The sequence below is a fragment of the Acinonyx jubatus genome, chromosome B4, assembly GCF_027475565.1.
Source record: "Acinonyx jubatus isolate Ajub_Pintada_27869175 chromosome B4, VMU_Ajub_asm_v1.0, whole genome shotgun sequence".
Lineage (NCBI taxonomy): Eukaryota > Metazoa > Chordata > Mammalia > Carnivora > Felidae > Acinonyx > Acinonyx jubatus.
The window spans coordinates 106509409-106527753 of NC_069387.1; the positions used below are offsets into that span (position 1 = coordinate 106509409).

General features: G+C 34.6%; 1 protein-coding gene across 13 annotated transcripts in view; it reads right to left on the minus strand.

Moving 5' to 3' along the window:
• The window catches only part of MGAT4C (MGAT4 family member C), a 720391-nt gene that overhangs the window by 119706 nt on the left and 582340 nt on the right, over positions 1-18345 (minus strand). The gene's annotated exons all lie outside the window — the stretch shown is intronic.

The following is an 18345-nucleotide window of genomic DNA, read 5'->3' on the forward strand; positions in this document are numbered from 1 at the left end:
ATACTCAGCATGGAGCCCAGTGTAGGGCTTGATCTCACAACTGTGAGCTCATGACCTGAGCTGAAATCAAGAGTCAGTGGTCAACTGACTGAGCCACCCAGATGCCCCCATATCACCAACTTTTTTTTAATTAATACTACCAAAGTTTGGGGATATTTAGAATCAATTAGCCTCATAAACTGCTGGCAGATATGTATACTGATGTAGTTTTCCGTTTTGACTTTGGCGATCTTTATTTAAAAAAATATGTATGTACAATGACAAGATACTTTCTGTGTGTTCTTCAGAAATGCTCAAGCTCAGGTCCTTGAAAAAGTGTTTATGCAGCATACTTTTGGTAGGAAGGCACTAGATTAGATGTGGTGTAGGTGTCCATATGTGAGAGAATTGATAAATGTTGCAAATTTAGGCTTTCTATTTATCAAAATTGTTCCTTAAAATCATATTATAGAATTTATTTATATAAAATTCCCCCAAAATGCAAATTTATAGAAACAGAAATTAGATTAGCAGTTGCTTCGGTCTGGGAAGAGAATAGTTAGTGACTGTAAATGGCCACAAATTTCTTTTAGGGTTGATAGAAATGTTCTAAAATTAAATTGTAATGATCATTGCACAACTGTATAAATATACTAAATTTCATTAAACTGCACAGTGAACATAGATAAATTTTATTGCATATAAATTATATCCCAATACTACTGGTAAAATGTGAAATAAAAAAGACAATGAAATTATAACACAATATTATTTATCTCTGCAAATATATACAAGAGCCAAACAAACCAACAACTCTTAAGTGGATTTTAATAAAGAGAATGAAAATAGAGAATTGGGATATGACCCCATAGAACAGTACATGTATGACAGTAAGGAAACCTTGTATGCACAAATGAGTGCCTTAACTTGACAATGATTAAGTCAAATATTATCTCTGGGGAAAGAAATAAAATAGATAAACCAACTATCAACAACAGTATTTGATGAAGACCCAGGAGAGGGTAACATATTATTAAAATAAGGTTTTGAGAATTCAAAGTGTTGTACTGTTGTACAATTCCCAGGAAGATTTGGAAGTATTCACTGTAGATCAGCACAAGGAACAAGAAAACTAAGTCAGGGGAGGAGTGGGAGACAAATTATTCTGTATGAAAACTATACATTCTTTATTGCTGTCATCATAGTTATGTTCTCTTTTATAGTTATGAAAAAGCCAGAAAGATACAGAAGTATTCATCTATTTAAATGACCTGTCTTTCTTTTTTTTCAATATCTCAGAACATAGCCTTTAACATTGAAGCTTATAGAGATCACTGCTTTTTAAAAATACATTATGATAGGAAATTGATTTTATTGATTTTATTTTTTAATGTTTATTTATTTGTTTTGAGAGAGAAAAAGCAAGCAGAGGAGGGGCAGAAAGAGAGAGAATTCCAAGCAGGTTCTGTGCTGTCAGCACAGAGCCCCATGTGGGGCGTGATCTCACAAACCTTGAGATCATGACCTGAACCAAAATCAAGAGTCAGATGCTTAACTGACTGAGCCATCCAGGCACTTCAGGACATTGATTTTCAAACTTACTCTATATGCTTGGCACAAAAAATTAATTTTTTTACATTATCTATAAATAAACTCATAGGTTCATAGGTGTTATGATAATTATTCTACATTCTGTAAAGAAAATCTACAGTTCAATTGTTAGCTACTACTCTATACTGTATATATTCTCTTCCTTTTTTCTTTCTTCCTTCTTTTTTTCTTCACATATAAAGCACCTGAATCTTTGGCTTAGCATCTCTGTGTAATTCTGCTAGTGATAAAATAAATACACTTCCAACAGATTCTCATCAAACATATAAAAGTCTCTTTCTTCTATACTTACCACCTATTAGAAAAAAAAATGGCAGTCAATATATACTTATGAAGTGCAGATTAATTGATGTGCTTATTTTTATTAGATTAGCTTACCTTCTAATTGTATCTGAAAGAATTTCCAGCAGAGAAATTGGGAATAAATACTTAAACATTGCAGTAGTCTGGCACTCATCCTTACTTGTAAATGAGGACATTACTACCTGTGCTGCCTTCTAAACTTTTGGAAGAATTTAGAAACAAATGAGTTTATGTGAAAGAGCATTTGAAAATCTTCCCCTAAATGAAAAAGTGCAATAGTCTAGATGGACAGATCGTTTTCCTTATATGCTCTTGCACAATCTGTAAGCATAACCAGGGTTACTCTAATAGAGTCATAAATAGAATAAATCCGTGCTTATTACACTGAATTGTTATGCATATTATAATCCAGGTTATTCTGTAACTACTTATGTTGCCTTCTCCCTTTATACGTGGATTCAAAAACTTTTAATGTGAAGATCCAAAAAGAAGTTGGAATTCACAAAAATAAAGTTTGGGTCTTAATAAATCTTCATTAATAAACATTCAGATAAGTAAGAAAGATGAAGTCTACTTAAGTAGAAATAATATGAAAGCAGTTTATTAATGATATTGCCCTGGCTCTTTTGGAAGGTACATACTCAATTAGGAAAAAGACAAAACAAAGTAAAACTTTTCAGAGCACTTAATGATATGCAATTTAGCTCCTAAGTCTAGATTTTATTCCAGGCCAAAAATATTTTGTTCCCAATTTTATTTTGCTATATAATATTTATGAGTAACTCAAAAAGTTTAAGTGCTGTGTTTGAATTTTCCATTTTTCTTGAATTCAAGAAGAGTAAGTAATATGTAATAGACAAAATAATCCTTGATTATGTTATATATAACTATGTAACTAAAATGATTGTGAACATTTCTGTTTTCAATTATGATAGCCTCTGCTTAGAGTCAACAGTATTTTACTTCTTAACATTCTTTCTGAAATGATTCATAAATATAGTTCCAAAAAGTAATATTTCGTTTGGTTAACCAATAGTTTTTATTCTATATTTTTGTTTGGATAGAGCTTTTTCAAAAACATTATGGAAGTATATAATTTTGTTAAAACCTACATTAACTTCAAAATTTTAGCTAACATAAATTTAAAGTTTTTAATTTTTTGCAATACCCAAAATATTTATATAGAAAAATAAATTCTTTAGGGGTGCCTGGGTGGCTCAGTTGGTTACGTGTCCAACTCTTGACTTCGGCTCACATTTTGTGAGATCAAACCCTGTGTCAAGCTCCACGCTGACAGCACGGAGCATTCTTGGAATTAATTCTCTCCTCTCTCTGCCCCTCCCCTGCTTGTGCTCTCTCTCAAAATAACTACATAAACATTTTTAAAAAGGAGAGAAAAGAAAAATCTTTTGATATGGTCTGTTTTTTTTGTAATTAATGTTTATAAATTCATTGGCCGTCACCCCCCAAAAGTTGTCACATATATATATATATATATATATATATATATATATATATATGTGTGTGTGTGTGTGTGTGTGTATGTGTGTGTGTGTACGTATATATATGTGTGTATATATATATATATATATGTATACATATATATGTATATATATATTTTTTAATCAAAGGGTTTTTTGTGTCTGATGGTAGTATAGCTCATTTTTCTATTTCTTTTCCGTTTTTATCCTTATTAATGAAACTGGTAATAGTTTTGGACCCCATGCTATTTTTTCATGTAATTACAGCATGTCCTTTTATAAAAGAAAATTAAAACCGCTGAGTGTTATAGATATTAATGGTTGTTAGAAAAGTACAATGAAAGGCTCTCTTTCTAGAGCATTGGTAAGCTTTTATGTCATTATTCATGAATGACTAATGCATTCAAAGGAGAAGAGTGCTGATCTCCAAGGCTAGGATGATGGACAGTGGAGAAGGAAAGAATGGCTGACAGAAAACCATTTGTCATATGTAAAGGTCTAATAACAGGCTTGTCTACATTGAGATGTTTCAGCTGAACTTAGAAAAAGAAACTTTTATTACATGTGAGGTTATCATTCATGGCATCTCAAATCACCAAGGACAAATCTACTGGACACCTTTGGATAACTGAGTATTTTTTAAGTGCATTAACAATCTGAAACTTCAAAAAGTAATAAATAGTGATACTTTGAAACTACTTTTTGTTTTGCTTTGTTGGGCAAACAAGTCTGTTTCTTGGGCTAAAAACATGCATCCTTCCCCACATTGGGCCAGTGTCCCTTCCCAGACCTACAGCACTGAACTTGGAAGTCCCAGGACCTCCATCCCTGAGTTGTATATGTGTATGTGTATGGAGGGACACCTAGGTAATTTCTGGAGGCAGCCCAGGGGTGTATGTGTGAGCTTCTCACAAGTGCTCTGCCACAACCTCCAGAGATGGGAAGTCTCAGGCAGGCTGGTAGCATGGTCAGAGTTTGGTAATCAAAATGGGGCTGACAAGGTGCACTGTGGGTGTTGGAGGGCAAAGAGGAGAGACTCATGAACAAAGGCAGAGATGCTGCTTACTGATGGACACATCGAACCAGTGCCCAGCCTCAAGCTGGGCGACCACAGGGGTGTGGCAAGTGGCCATGTCCACCTCCACCTCGATCTCCCAGAAGTCACAGAAAACATATTCAGGCCCTTAAAGCACACAGTGTCCATGAAGGAGGGTACCCAGGTGCAGGACAAGGCTATGGAAGTCCAGCCATGGTTGGCCCAGGGCCATCAGTGTGGACTGAATTAAGTAATGCCATGAAACTACACTTATTATTTCCTTTCTCCTACCAGCTTACATATATATTACTCAAGTTGTGGGCAGTAAAAAAATCATAAATAAGGCCTCTGCATGTGTTATCCTTTGATTATAAGCAATGAAAACAGTTCTAGGTTAATAAAACATAACATGAGCTTATTAGAAGGATATGGAGAGGCTTTCAGAATCCTAGAAAAGACTAGAGATCAAAGACAGGACCCAAAGAAGTTTCTGGGATCATGGTAAGAGGAACTAGGGGGCAGGCTTATTAGAATAACAGCATTAGTAAAAATCAGCTTCCAATATTTTTTTGTTTTAAATGTTTTTCAGTTTAAAATTCAAGTCGGGAGAGAGACAGCCATGTGACCCTCAGAAGAGAGAATATACATAACCTTATTTGTAAGGTTTCATGCAAAGGCTAACATGTAATTTATCAAGGAAATGTTGAAATAGTATTATAAAAGGGAGAGGGAGATGAATGGTGGAAAGATAAAAAGAAAGTTATAAACTATGCTTGGACTCTGAAGATCCTTCAGATTTATTTGTGTGCAATAGTTATGAAAGTATACTATTTATATTGTGCCCTCAGCTTTGTGCCTCATGGTGAGACTGATTAGAATCTTGCCCTCATAGAAGGTCTATCCTGTCTTTAGCCTAGCAGCACCTTAATATCATGTGGATATACTAATTTGCTAGGAGACAGTGTGTACTTTTCAGATTCAGGTGATCTATCAATACACTAGGCCCAGATACATCATTGCTAAACTAAGATGAGTGGAGAATCTGGACACAAGTTACTTACCAAGTAAATGCTTGATTAATTTTCGCTGTGACTAGCTTGGCTTAGGGATACAGTTTAAGTATAGAAAAATTGTAAAAGAAAGCAATTTTGTTCATTGGGACTAAAATCGTAGTTCTGTATTTTTTAAAATAAATTAAGAATTTGTTTCATAATTGGAGAATCAACTTTGGCTTAATTTTTTCATAGATTTGTAACATACATATGGAATTTGATTCTGCAAGTAGTATTGTTTCAAATGCCAATAAACAGAGTCCATAAAATAGCCACTCTGTAAGGCTGTTGCATGTGTCAGTCATTCATCCATTTATTTACAAATTAGTGATTTGAGAAGCCAAGAATAGAGAATATTTGTAAGCAGAGTGTAAACTGAGGAGGCACAGAAGCTCCTGACAGCCTGGTGGCACAGCCATCATAACGAAGAAGGGGCAGAGGGGCAAGTGTATGTACTAAAGGAGCCCAGTCGGACCCCTGCATCTTCATGGTTCCTAGACTGTCAGCAAGAGCATCCAAAAGCCCCCCAGTGCCCACATGGTGCTCAGAAATAAGCTGAGAGAAGATAATCCTTCATGGCAGACAAGAATTCTCTATAAAGGAAGGATGTGGCATGGACTTGCTGAACTGGGCAAGTGTTGAGAATGAGTTACCATCCCCTGAGAATTCCAGCATCAGGAAACCAGACAGAGCCAAGTCAGGGCATTTCGACCACCAAGTGGGCAGACACACATCTGATGCAGGATGTGGTGAGCAAAATGAAAAAAATCTACACCCTTTTCCCACTGCTGCCCAAATGGCATTTACATAAGCTCCTGTTAAATTAACTTCACAAGAAGGCCCTGAGATTGACATAGCTCTAATGCCCTGTGAGCGTCCATGAGCAAACCCAAATCTAAGGTTACACAATCAAAATGCTAAAGACAACCAATCACAAATAATCGTCTAGGCTTTAAGCTGTAGCAAATATGCTATGTATCTATCTATCTATCTACCTACCTATCTATCACCTATCTATCTATCTATCTATCTATCTATCTATCTATCATCATCTATGTATCTATGTATCTATCTATCTATAATCTAATAATCTATCATCTATTATTAATGTGTTTATTTGCTTCTCTCTCTAAATCTTTTAACTCATGTTCCCACAGTACTTCTAACCACTTTTGGTTTGGTTCTACACCATTCCAGTCAACTTTTGGTCAAATAAACCCTTAAAATGTTAAAAAGGTATATTGAGTCAGTATCATGTTCCAAGAAGCATTCTGAAAACGGGGAACATATTTGGTGGTGTATGTGTGAGGGGAGAGATTCTACCTTCATGGAGAAAACACAAAGTAAATATACCCATCAGTACATGGTGTAATGCCAGCTAGTTGTATGTACTATAAGGAAAAAAGAAAAGTAAGGAGATAGAGAAAAATGGGATTGGAGGTGGGACAGATATTTTGAATGAAGTGATTAGGAAGAATATCAGTAACTGTCATCTGAATACAGGTTACAATAAAGAGACCAGAAAAGCAGTAAAATTACAAAGATATTATCTAACCTGAAAAAGTTGATCAATTAATATCTGATATGTTTTTTTTTTAATTTTTTAAACCTTCTATAACCGAGGATTTCTTTGGTTTATTTATTTTCTTACCCTGGGGTTTCTTATCTGCTCATATATTTAACTCTGAAAAGTATGATCAGATAATGATGAGCAAATTTCTGTCTGGTATCCTGATCACCCTTCCATACTTCAGACTATTATGTTCAACTGCCTGATAGCTAGCTTAACAGGAATGTTTCAGATACACCCATTACACATCCTGTTGAAGTTGAAATAGATTATTGCCAGGATCCTTCTCATATTCCTCTATTAACTAAGTAGCCAAATATAGAAAGCTGGAGCCATTCTTGACTACTTTTTTTTTTTCATGGAGTCTAATATTTATTTTGTCTCAATATAAAAGGCAACCTCTATCCATTCTTACTACTCTAAAACTTAAAATCTCCTGCTTGAACTTTTGTAACAGTTTCTGGAATGTTTTCCTGGGCTTCCATCAAACATCCTCAAGTACTTCCTTCACTGAAGATAATTATTGATATGATTTTGTTTTGTTCTCTCTTAAAACCATATAATGGCTTATTGCCTAAAGAATAAAGTGAAAGCTCCTTATATGACAATACTTATCATGTAATCAAGCCTAAATTTAAGCTTGCTCTTGCAACTAAGTCTAATAGATACTTAGTTTTTCAGAGTTCACCTTAATTTCTCAAGAAGAGCTTTTAATGAAAGCTACCATGCCTTAAAACTTTCTCTTTGGATTCTGTGATGCCATATTTAGCATAAACTCATAGGCACTATAACCAGATTCCCTCTGATGGCTTTAATGATTTCTGTGCACCATTCCTTCTGTCCTGTTATCCTTGCTTCTTACTTCCTGCATCTTAATTGTATGTTAAGGCCTGTCCACATGCAACTGCAGCCCATCTGCAGAAAAGAGGATTATACGGGGGTCAATAACTTCATGGAGCAGACTTTGGCAAATACCCTATGGGACTATAAAAGTCCAGCTCATTTGCACTGAGTAGGAAAGAATTCTGAGTAGAAATTCATCCTTCAGCTCTTTCCTAAGGAATCAGGATACGGTTGAGACTTGGCTTGAAATCATACACGTGCTTCGTTTCTTTCCTACTCCCTCACAAGTGTCTTCAGGATCACTTTTCCAATAAATCACTAGAATGTGAATCACCTTATCAAGGTCTGCTTCTGAAGATGTGACATGAGATACCCCCATCCTATTTTCCCCCACACCTTCTGGTTCCTCTTCATCACTCTTTACTGCTAGCTTTCCCTTCTCCATCCAACGTATAAATGCTTGAGTTCCTCAGCACTCAATCTCAGATGCTTTTCTCATTGCACCCTATACCTCATCTCAAAGTAATTTCATCTATCCCTATGGCTAATGTTACAATCAATTTTTTCTCCACTCACCTAGACTTTCCTCTGAGTTTTAGGCAATATATTTACCACTCTCCTCAACATTCCCACTTGGATGTCTCACAAGTAACTCAAACTCAATATATCTCAGAATGAAATCATAATCTATCTCAACTCCTATTCTTTATATCAGGTGATTGATTACATTGTTGAAGAAAATCTACCAGAGCATTGTTAGCATAAGAATCTATTAAAAAGTCATAGGTATGAGAAGGCTCCAAAGGAATATTCACACTTGAGGGAGTAGGGTAGACAGTTTTATTGGACTACTTTCAATAAACTTGTCATGTGTCTTAGGAGCCATTGGACAATCTGATTTGTATCAATAGGAATGGAGAGGATCAGAGAAGATAATGTTACATCTAAGAAGACGTGGGGAGGAGTAATTGATCAGGAATATACAAAGGCCACATGGAAAGTTCTCAATTCTTCAGAGTCTTTCCCATAATCCTCCTAGGTCCACATGGCTTACCTCCATCTCATTTGCCTCACCTGAGAAATATTTACTATATTTCTCCTGGATTATTCTAACAATCTTAAAAATGCTTTCTCTACACTGACTTTTCTACCATTTAGAATGATTTATCTATAATAGTAAATATTTAGCAATTGAAAAGAATGACATCTTTATCTATATGATTTATCTATAATTGTTAAATATTTAGCAATTATATTCAGCCCCTGAAAAGAATGAAATCTTTACATTTGCAATAGCATGGGTGGAGCTAGAGTGTATTATGCTAAGTGAAATAAGTCAGTCGGAGAAAGACAAATACCATATGATTTCACTCATATGTGGAATAAGAAACAAAACAGATGAACATAAGGGATGCAAAGAAAATAAAGAGGGAGGTAAACTATAAGAGACACTTAAGTATAGAGAACAAAGAGCTGATAGAGGGGAGGCGGGAGGTGGGTAGGGGATGGGTTAAATGGGTGATGAGTATTAAGGAGGGCACTTGTGATGAGCACTGGGTGTGGTATGTAAGTGATGAATCACTAAAGTCTACTCCTGAATTAATGCTACACTATATATGTTAGCTAACTAGAATGTAAATAAAAATTGATACAATAATTAAATATTTGACATTATGAAATATTTAGTAATTATAAGAGATTATAAATGGCTATAAAATTTATAAAGCTAAAATATTAAAATACTCATCAGTCAGTTTGCAAAGACCCTTATGTACCTTTACTTTACCCTATTCAATTTTGTCTTCACTTAGTACCAGTATCATGATATCATGACTTTAAGTTGCATTACTGTCCTTAAAACTTCATTATTTATGCATTTCTAAAAAAATATTGATTTTTCCTGTGCTTCAAGTGTTTACTTATAAGATAATACTGTAAGCATCCTTCTGTGAATTGCTTTTTTCACTCAAAATTATATTCCTGATTATGCATATCATGTAAACCTGTTGTTTTTAAAATTTTCACTGTTGTGTAATATTCCATTGTATATGAATATAATACAACTTATTTATCCAGTCTAATGTTGGCAGATTGGAGAGTGTTATTGCTTTATAAAAATCAATTGGTTACAACTATAAAGGTCATTTTATGAAACATTTCTATGTATGTCTTTTGATGTATATATGCAAGGGTTTCTTCAAAAACTTGAGTAGAAATATGAGATCTTTGGGGATGTAAATCTTCTGCTTTACTAGAGAATGTCAAATAATTTTACAAAACATTTGTACCAATTTCATATTCATAATCTCACCACTAGTATATGAGAAATCCAGCTGCTCTACATTTTCTTCAAGACTTGATAGTGTGGTCTAATCCATTCCTCATTCAGCAGCTACTGTGACCTTTTACAAATGTAAATCTGATTAAGTCACTCAAACCCTGCCTAAAATCCTTTAATGGTTTCTCATTGATCCCAGAATAAATTCCAAAGGTTTACCATTGTCAAAGGATTCTTTTTGCTCTGACCTCTCCATCATTTATATTTTATAACACTCCTTACCTCTATCTCCATACTAACATTCAGTTTCTCTTTTCTGCCTGAAGGCCTTTATGCGTGATAAACTTTTCCCTGGAACTCTTTTTTCTCTTCCTATTCATTGATTAACTTTGCTTCTGTAGTCTCATGTTAAATGTCATTGCCTCAGGAAGCTTTTCCTGACTTCTTAGATTTATTAGGCACCCTTCTCATTGACTGCCAGAATTGTACATTGTGTTTTCTACATATATTATATATCACAGAAATAATTAAGAAATGAATAGTGTATTTTTTAATATGTCTACTTGTAACCTTTAAGTTTAAATCCAGTCAATCTTTGGTTCTGTGCTGTTCACAAATTTATTTTGAGCAATTAGCAAGTACTTGACTAATAGCTATTGTTCACTATATGTGTGTTGAATGGGAATGACTAATCTCTACACACACACACACACACACACACACAAACCTTATATTTGTTTTTATTCAAGAAGTAGTAGACTATTATTCAGCAAATATTCATGTCTTCCCTACACTCTCAATTCCCCCAACTTCTAGTGAGGGGTATATTTTTCTGTGCCATTGATATTGATGTTCGCCATGACCTGCTTTGATGAGTGGGAGTTATGAGGAAAGCATAACTTTGGAATGTGCTTGTCTTTTTAGGCATGGTGTCTTGCCTTCCACCATCACGATGAGAAGGATATGCTCTAGTTAACTTGCTGTTCCCTTAAGAATAAGGGAGTCACATGAGATTGAACTGGGGATGCTATGGATCAAATACGATCTAATCCACAGATTAAGATAGAAATGATTCTTTTTGTAAGCCACTTAGATTTGTTGGCTAATTGTAGACAGCAAAAGGTAACAGACACACTAGATAAATTTTAAAAAGAGATGAAATTCTTGAAAGACACAACGTTGACAGATTTAAGTTTTCTCAAGTAATTAGCAATAAAATAAAAGGAATCTAATTTAAGTTGAAATATAAATAGCTGCTCAAATCCATTTTTTTTCTTCAAAGTAACTTGGATGAGAATAAAATATAAATTGAAATATTGGAAAATTTGAGTGGAAGACTTCTTTATTTTAAACTCTGATTATGAGCCTTTTGCCACATAAATCCTTTCATGTGTCTGGGCATGAAACAATAAGGACCATAGCAATTATGAGCTATAACTGACAATTTCTCTGAACATTTTAAGGGCTAGCTTTAAACTGAACATTTTCCATTAGCTGTACAGAAAGGGTTTTATAATCCTTTTCTGTGATGACCCCTACTTTTCAAAGCTGAAATATAAAGTACTCTTAACCAATTATCAGCTATACCTAATGTTCAAGTTTAGCTTTTTAGTCATAAAGAAAAAGAGCCATTTAAGTTCCAGAGGTAGTGAGTATATCATAACTAAGAGCATATAATTTAAGTCATGCAGATACTACAATTTAAATGCAAAGTATACCTGTTAAGACTATTCCTGGTTAAATTAGCTTCTACAATATGGAAGTTTCTCTAAATTCCTAGGCTTAAGAGAGTGAGACTAGAAAAATCTACTTTACCACAATATAAGCTTGATGCTACCACAGTATAAGCTTGATGACAGAATTTGCCTCCTTTATTATGAGAGTCAGCATCCCCTTCTTACTGGGTGGTGGTCCTATGTTAGGTTCCAAACAGTACTCACACAGAAAGAGGGATTCTATGGAAGCCTCATAAATATTATGGCCTGTTGCCCTAGCTATAGTCTATCCTACTAGGAACAAGCTTCTCACCCAAGCCAGGCTGGTTCTCACTATGAAAAATGTGAATTGAAATTCAGGGTTAGATAATTAGATCTACTGTGATACACCTGGAAGTAGAGTGATATAGATATGAGCATCTTTAATGGTTCTGTGAATGCTAAAGTCGGAAAGTGAGACAATGCACAGAAAAGCATATCAAGCCAACATAGCAGACATACACAGATTGAAGATGGAGTTTCCTGTCTGGTTTCCACTTCTTTTTACTCCTTTGACAAGAGGCCTATGTACACATATATCTTTTCATGAAATGGAGGAAAGACTCAGATACTAGGTTGCCTCTTCGCCTATCAGACTCACCTGTGACCAAATGAGATATTTCTCATCAAACCTGACATTGGAAATGTCAACAGCAGGCTGCTAGGACACGTCTCTGTATATTCCAATTCTTATTTCTCTTTTTTCCTTTTAGCTGAACTTCTCTGTACAAAATCCAAACTTTCTCAGCTAAATGTACAGAGGAGATTGTATATATATTGATGGTTATGACTGTGTTGGTAGAGATGTTAAACTCCTACACCCAATGGGACAGTCTCTGAAGATAGGGCTTATCAGAAAGTAATTAAGGAGATAGGGCCTACAAGAAGGTCAAGGGCAGGGCACCGATCCCACAGGATTAGTGTCCTTATAAAAAAATACCAGAGAGCTCTCTCTCTCTCTCTTTCTCTACATGCACAGACAGAAGAAAAGTCATGTGATGACACAAGCAAGAAGCCAACCCTCTAGGAGTTGGGAAGAGAGCTCTCTCACCAGAAACTAAATTTGCCATCACCTTGATCATGGACTTTCTAACCTCCTGGAATGTGCAAAAATAAATTTCTGTTATTTAAGCCATCCACCCTACGGTAGTTTGCTATGGAAACTCAATCTAACACAAATATTTAATAAAAATCCATGCTTGAAGGGGACCTATTTCTACCTGAGAGTCCCCAAATTTATAGTGATGCTAATAACAGAGCAACATGTAAGCTGCCATAGCTTATGAAACATTTCTGCTAGTATATATATCTTTCATTAAAAAAAAAAAAAGAAAACACACACACACACACACACACTACTTCCATGGCATGCTTAAAGGATGACATTTTTCTTGAACAACATCAATTTAAATTTAACATATTACTACCAGAATTATGTATGCCTTTCTGACCTGGGAGATATTGCCATGCAGGAAGAGAGGGAAACTTGTAAACAACAGCTAATAAAAAAAATGAGTACTCTACTAAAGGTATGTATAACTTCTATGGGAGAACAGAAAAGCAATTAATCAGAAGTAAAGGAAAATTTATATTTAGAAGTTTTTTTTCAAGTCTATTTATTCTGAGAGAGACACAGAGAGCAAGAGCACAGGGCAGGGGTAGAGAGAGGGGGAGAGAATCCTAAGCAAGTTCTACACTGACACCACAGAGCCTGTTGCAGGGCTCCACAGGGAGCTCAACCTCACAAATTGTGAGATCATGACTTGAGCCGAAATCAAATGTCCAACATTTAACCAACTGAGCTACCCAGGTGCCCCTAGAGGGTTTTTTTTTTTAGCTTAACTTCTCTCTCCTGAAAAATAGGACTTGATGGCATTTAAAGTCCTTTGCTGTTATGAGATTTAAAAATATATACATTGTATCAGTATTAATTTGTTAGAGGGACGAGCCAAAGACAAATCTAGATAATCCAATAAAAAACAGACATTTGAAAATCTGGGTAGAAGCAAATAGAAGCAAGAAGCAAAAGAAGAAGTAGCAAGTGTCATTATCAGAAAATTTAATTACTAATCATACTAATCATACATAATTATAGCAGATTATATGTATTGCTAAGCCCAGACCATGAAGGCAGCAGGAACTAGTATGAAGAGGGTGAAGAAATCAAAAAGATCATAGACTAGGGATATCATTGTGATAGCAAATAATTTATGTAGCTTGCTCCCATGGTGGCCGATTCCAAGATGTGAGCCATGTTGACTTCTCTTCTGTGACCTCTAACCCTGACGATAGTAACTGACCCATTAATACATATTCAATAAATTCCAGTGACAAGACTGATGAGGATAATAAAGTTCAATTATGAGGTTTGTTGAAGAGGGAGCCACTAAGATACACTGAGTATCCAGGTAAGACCATGAGGGAAAAATGTAAATAAAAAGATCCTGCATGTACTTAACACTTTTTACATAATGTTTAAAGTACATGCAGGTCTTGCTCCATATGATGCCCTAGAAATCATAGTTTCATTTCATCTTTCATATATAGTCACTGTAGGTCATATGAGTGAAGGTTCTTCAACTTCAGCAAGTGAAATATTTCATTTACCAAAAAGCTATATGCAGTGAAAATTCTGATAGCTTTCTCTAATTGAAACTACATTGCTGGTTATACCCTCAAGTACAGGTCTTATATCTACTCATTCTATGATTCTAAGAATCATGACACTATTATTAAAATAGAGACAAAATATTCTTCAGGTCAGGAAAAAATTGGTGTCTGTGACCAAGGGGATTATGTATTACATTTCATCACAGAGTTGTCACTCTTGTGATATACTGTACAGCACTAAAAGCTATTGTTCCCATGAATTACAAGCCCAAATACCTTCACTCTGAGGATTCATTTTATCAGGGATCTCAGTATATTATACATTACCACTATAATGTGTAACATATTTTCAGTGACATATCTTTATGGAATGCTATAGGCGAAAGTAGAGCAATTATCATTATAGGAAAGTTTTACCAGAGATTTTATGCTTTAATTCCCACGTTTAAAGTTATTTAAGTTGTCTCTGTAACAAGAATGTTAAAAATATTCATAGGTTGTATTGTAAAATCAGTCCTTAGGGATTTTAAGTTATTATCAATTTTAAGAGGTCTTTTATGAGAGAAAAAATTCATTGATAAGACAATAAAAATTTTCAATGTGTGATCTTCATTTTACATTGCTTCATCTTTTGCCAAGTGGCTGTTTTGCAGGAAAGCAAAATGAAGAAAGAAAAATATTAAAGACTCAATTTTGCTACACTAAAGTAAAACATAAGTAATTATAGAAACAGAAATTTGTTTAAGTGCAAAAATTTTGCTAAATTATCTGTCAGGCCATAAAACATGTAAATGGGGTATACATATTTTAAACATAAGAAATAGATCTCTATAACTTACATGGCCATCTACCTCTAGTTCCTGAGTTAAATTCTGGCCTGGCTAGCCATTAGTAGATAATATGAAGTGACCCGAGAGATAGTACATTCAACACAGACTTGTTTTTTCAGGCTTAAGAACCTAGTTACTTTATGCAAATTGGTAGGAGACCATTATCATGCAGCCCTGGTAATCAGTGTTTAAATTGTTGATAGCCTTGACAGTTGCGGCCAGAGTATAATTGACATGGGCCCTGGGGCAAAAAAATAAATAAATAAAATAAATTGGGTTGTGCCCAAAACTAAACAACATAATTACCAACAATTAGACATTAATTACAAAATAGCAGATTCTCAAACCCTTCTGAATTTGGCCAAAGTTAGACCTAATTACATTTTAATGTTGTGAAAACATCTCTGTTCGTGAAATAATCAGGTATTCAGAGGGCTCTTCTTGTAGATTTTGCGTTTTGTAAGGAATTATCATTTCAGGAAATTAAATGTGTTTATATTTGCGGATGATCTAATCACAGAAAAATTAGTGAGGTGGGATTTGTGCTGATCTGGTTGTAATTTATCTACTTTACCTATTTTATTTGATCACTTACTAAAATACTGATAAACAAAGATATGAAAATTTTAGAAGTATATAAAACAAAGTATTTTGACAATTATGGTAAGGAGGAGGACCAGGAAGAGATTCTCAAGGCAAAAACATAGCTTCACTAATTACTTTCCACCAAAATGAAGAAACCCTGTCCAATATTAGAACCCATAGGAGCATAGCCATAACACATTCCCAGCCACAGCCTTGATAATATGTTTGTACTATCAGGTGGGACATGAAAAAAATATTTATATGAAAAACATTTTAGCACATTAAACATTTCATTAAAATTATTAATGAAAAAAAATCCACAGCATCCTTTTGGGACAAGAGACCTCATTTCTGATCAGAATGTAAATAAAGAATATTATCAAATTTTAACAGCTTAGCAATATGCGAATAAACATTTCTTTATTCTATTTCTTGTGATCTGAAAACTTGAGGCTGTGATCTACAAGTTTTCCTACCAGTCAGTCAAGGAACAATCTACCTAGTCTATTAGGTGTATATTCTAACTACTTGTGACTGACAGGTTATTCTGTGCAGAAAAATACAGGTAAAATGAACATCCATACTTGCTTGAAGAAACCCACTTGTTCTGTCTTATTTTTCACTTCAGTGCATATTAATTTGTACAACTGGCTAGGGGCTGTATATTTTATTCTCCGAGTGCAATGATACATATATATTTTTTATATTAGTTTTCTTGATTTCTACATCTCACATTCAGTCTTCTGGATTGATAATTAGAAGTCTGTCTATGTATGTATGTATGTATGTATCTATCTATCTATCTATCTACTTTGAAGCTATTTTTAAAGTATTTTAGGTAGAATGTTATTTTCTTTTTTTTTAAGTTTACTTATTGTGAGAGACAGAGAAAGGAGAGAGAGAGAGACAGAGAGAGAGACAATGAGTGAGGGAGGGACAGAGACATAGTGGACAGAGGATCCAAAGGGGGCTCTGTGCTGACAGCAGAGAGCCCGATGTGGGGCTTGAACTCACAAACTGTGAGATCATGACCTGAGCTGAAATCCACGCAGGTGCCCCAGTAGAATGTTATTTTCTGACCTCTGCTTATGTTCTCTTGTGCCATTTAAATCTCTCATAGAATCTGCAAGTTATCCAACCCTATGTCCTTTCTAAGTCCTCATTCAAGACAATGTAGCAATGGGTATTTCTGAGCATTTCCTATTTCCTAAAAGCCTCCCTTCTCATAAATTCTATGATGTTATTATATTAAATGGTTAAAAATTTGGTGGCTTCTCAGTAGTTTTCAGAATAGTTTAAAAGACATTATCATTGAGATTCAAGGTTTTTAAATTTGACAGCAATCCACCTGACTGGACACTTTCTTTGTAGATTCTAAACTTTATTCAAGATTATAATAAGCACTTTTATATCCATTTGCCTTTAATCTTTTTGTTTCCACATCTTGAAATATCTTAGTTATCTTAAACTTGACCTACTCTGTAATATTATAAACTCTTGCCTACTACACACAACAGAAAGACTAAACCATTGACCCATCTAAACAATAGTAGATGGATTTTTTCTTATCTGTATAATGCCTAGCAAAAAAGGCTTAGCATATTGGAAATTATGAAATGTCTTTGCATGATTTTTATTTATTTTTGTTCATCTTGAAGTTCACATGTGTCTTGGACCTAGAAAAAGGTTGGTCTAAATGAAGTGTCTGAGATTGGGTGAGGTGAGGGTAGAAAAGAAATGGAGAGCAGAAATATATAAATGGCAAAAATTTTATACTACAACTTTTCCTTTTACTTAGGATAGTCCCCCCCCCTCCTAACCAGCATATTCCTGGACCAAGTATAAGCCTGGAAGGGACACCAGAAATATTTATAGAAGAAAACTCGGCTTTCCTCTTTCCAAGTTGGAGAAATTGCTAAAGCGTGGTGAATTACTAGAGAATGGGAAACATGAAGATCATAGTGAAAAGTTTTCATATTTAAGCTCTTAAACCACCAGTATAATTACTTATGATTACACCAAAATTAGTGATTTAGGGAGATTATAATATATAGGATTATCGTATATAGGTAGGGTACCTGTTATTTGGACAGTGTAGAAGCACTTACAGAAAAATAAAACGCTTTCCTTAATACAACATTGGAGAGACAAAATTAAAGCTCAATCTCAAGTCTCTGGATTTCAGAGCTTTGTTTCAAAGATAACATTTACTGGGTTCCAGTGAGAGCAAACAAAGGAGAGAGAGATATTTGAAGGCCCAAAACAAAAGAATATAAACAACGATAACAAAATCCATTTTGAACCATTTCACATGGAACTACCAATTTTGAAGAGTATAATAAAGTGAATGACTAATGAATGTGTCCAATTTTAAAGGACTTCTGGCAAACACTCCATTTTTTGATAATTAAAA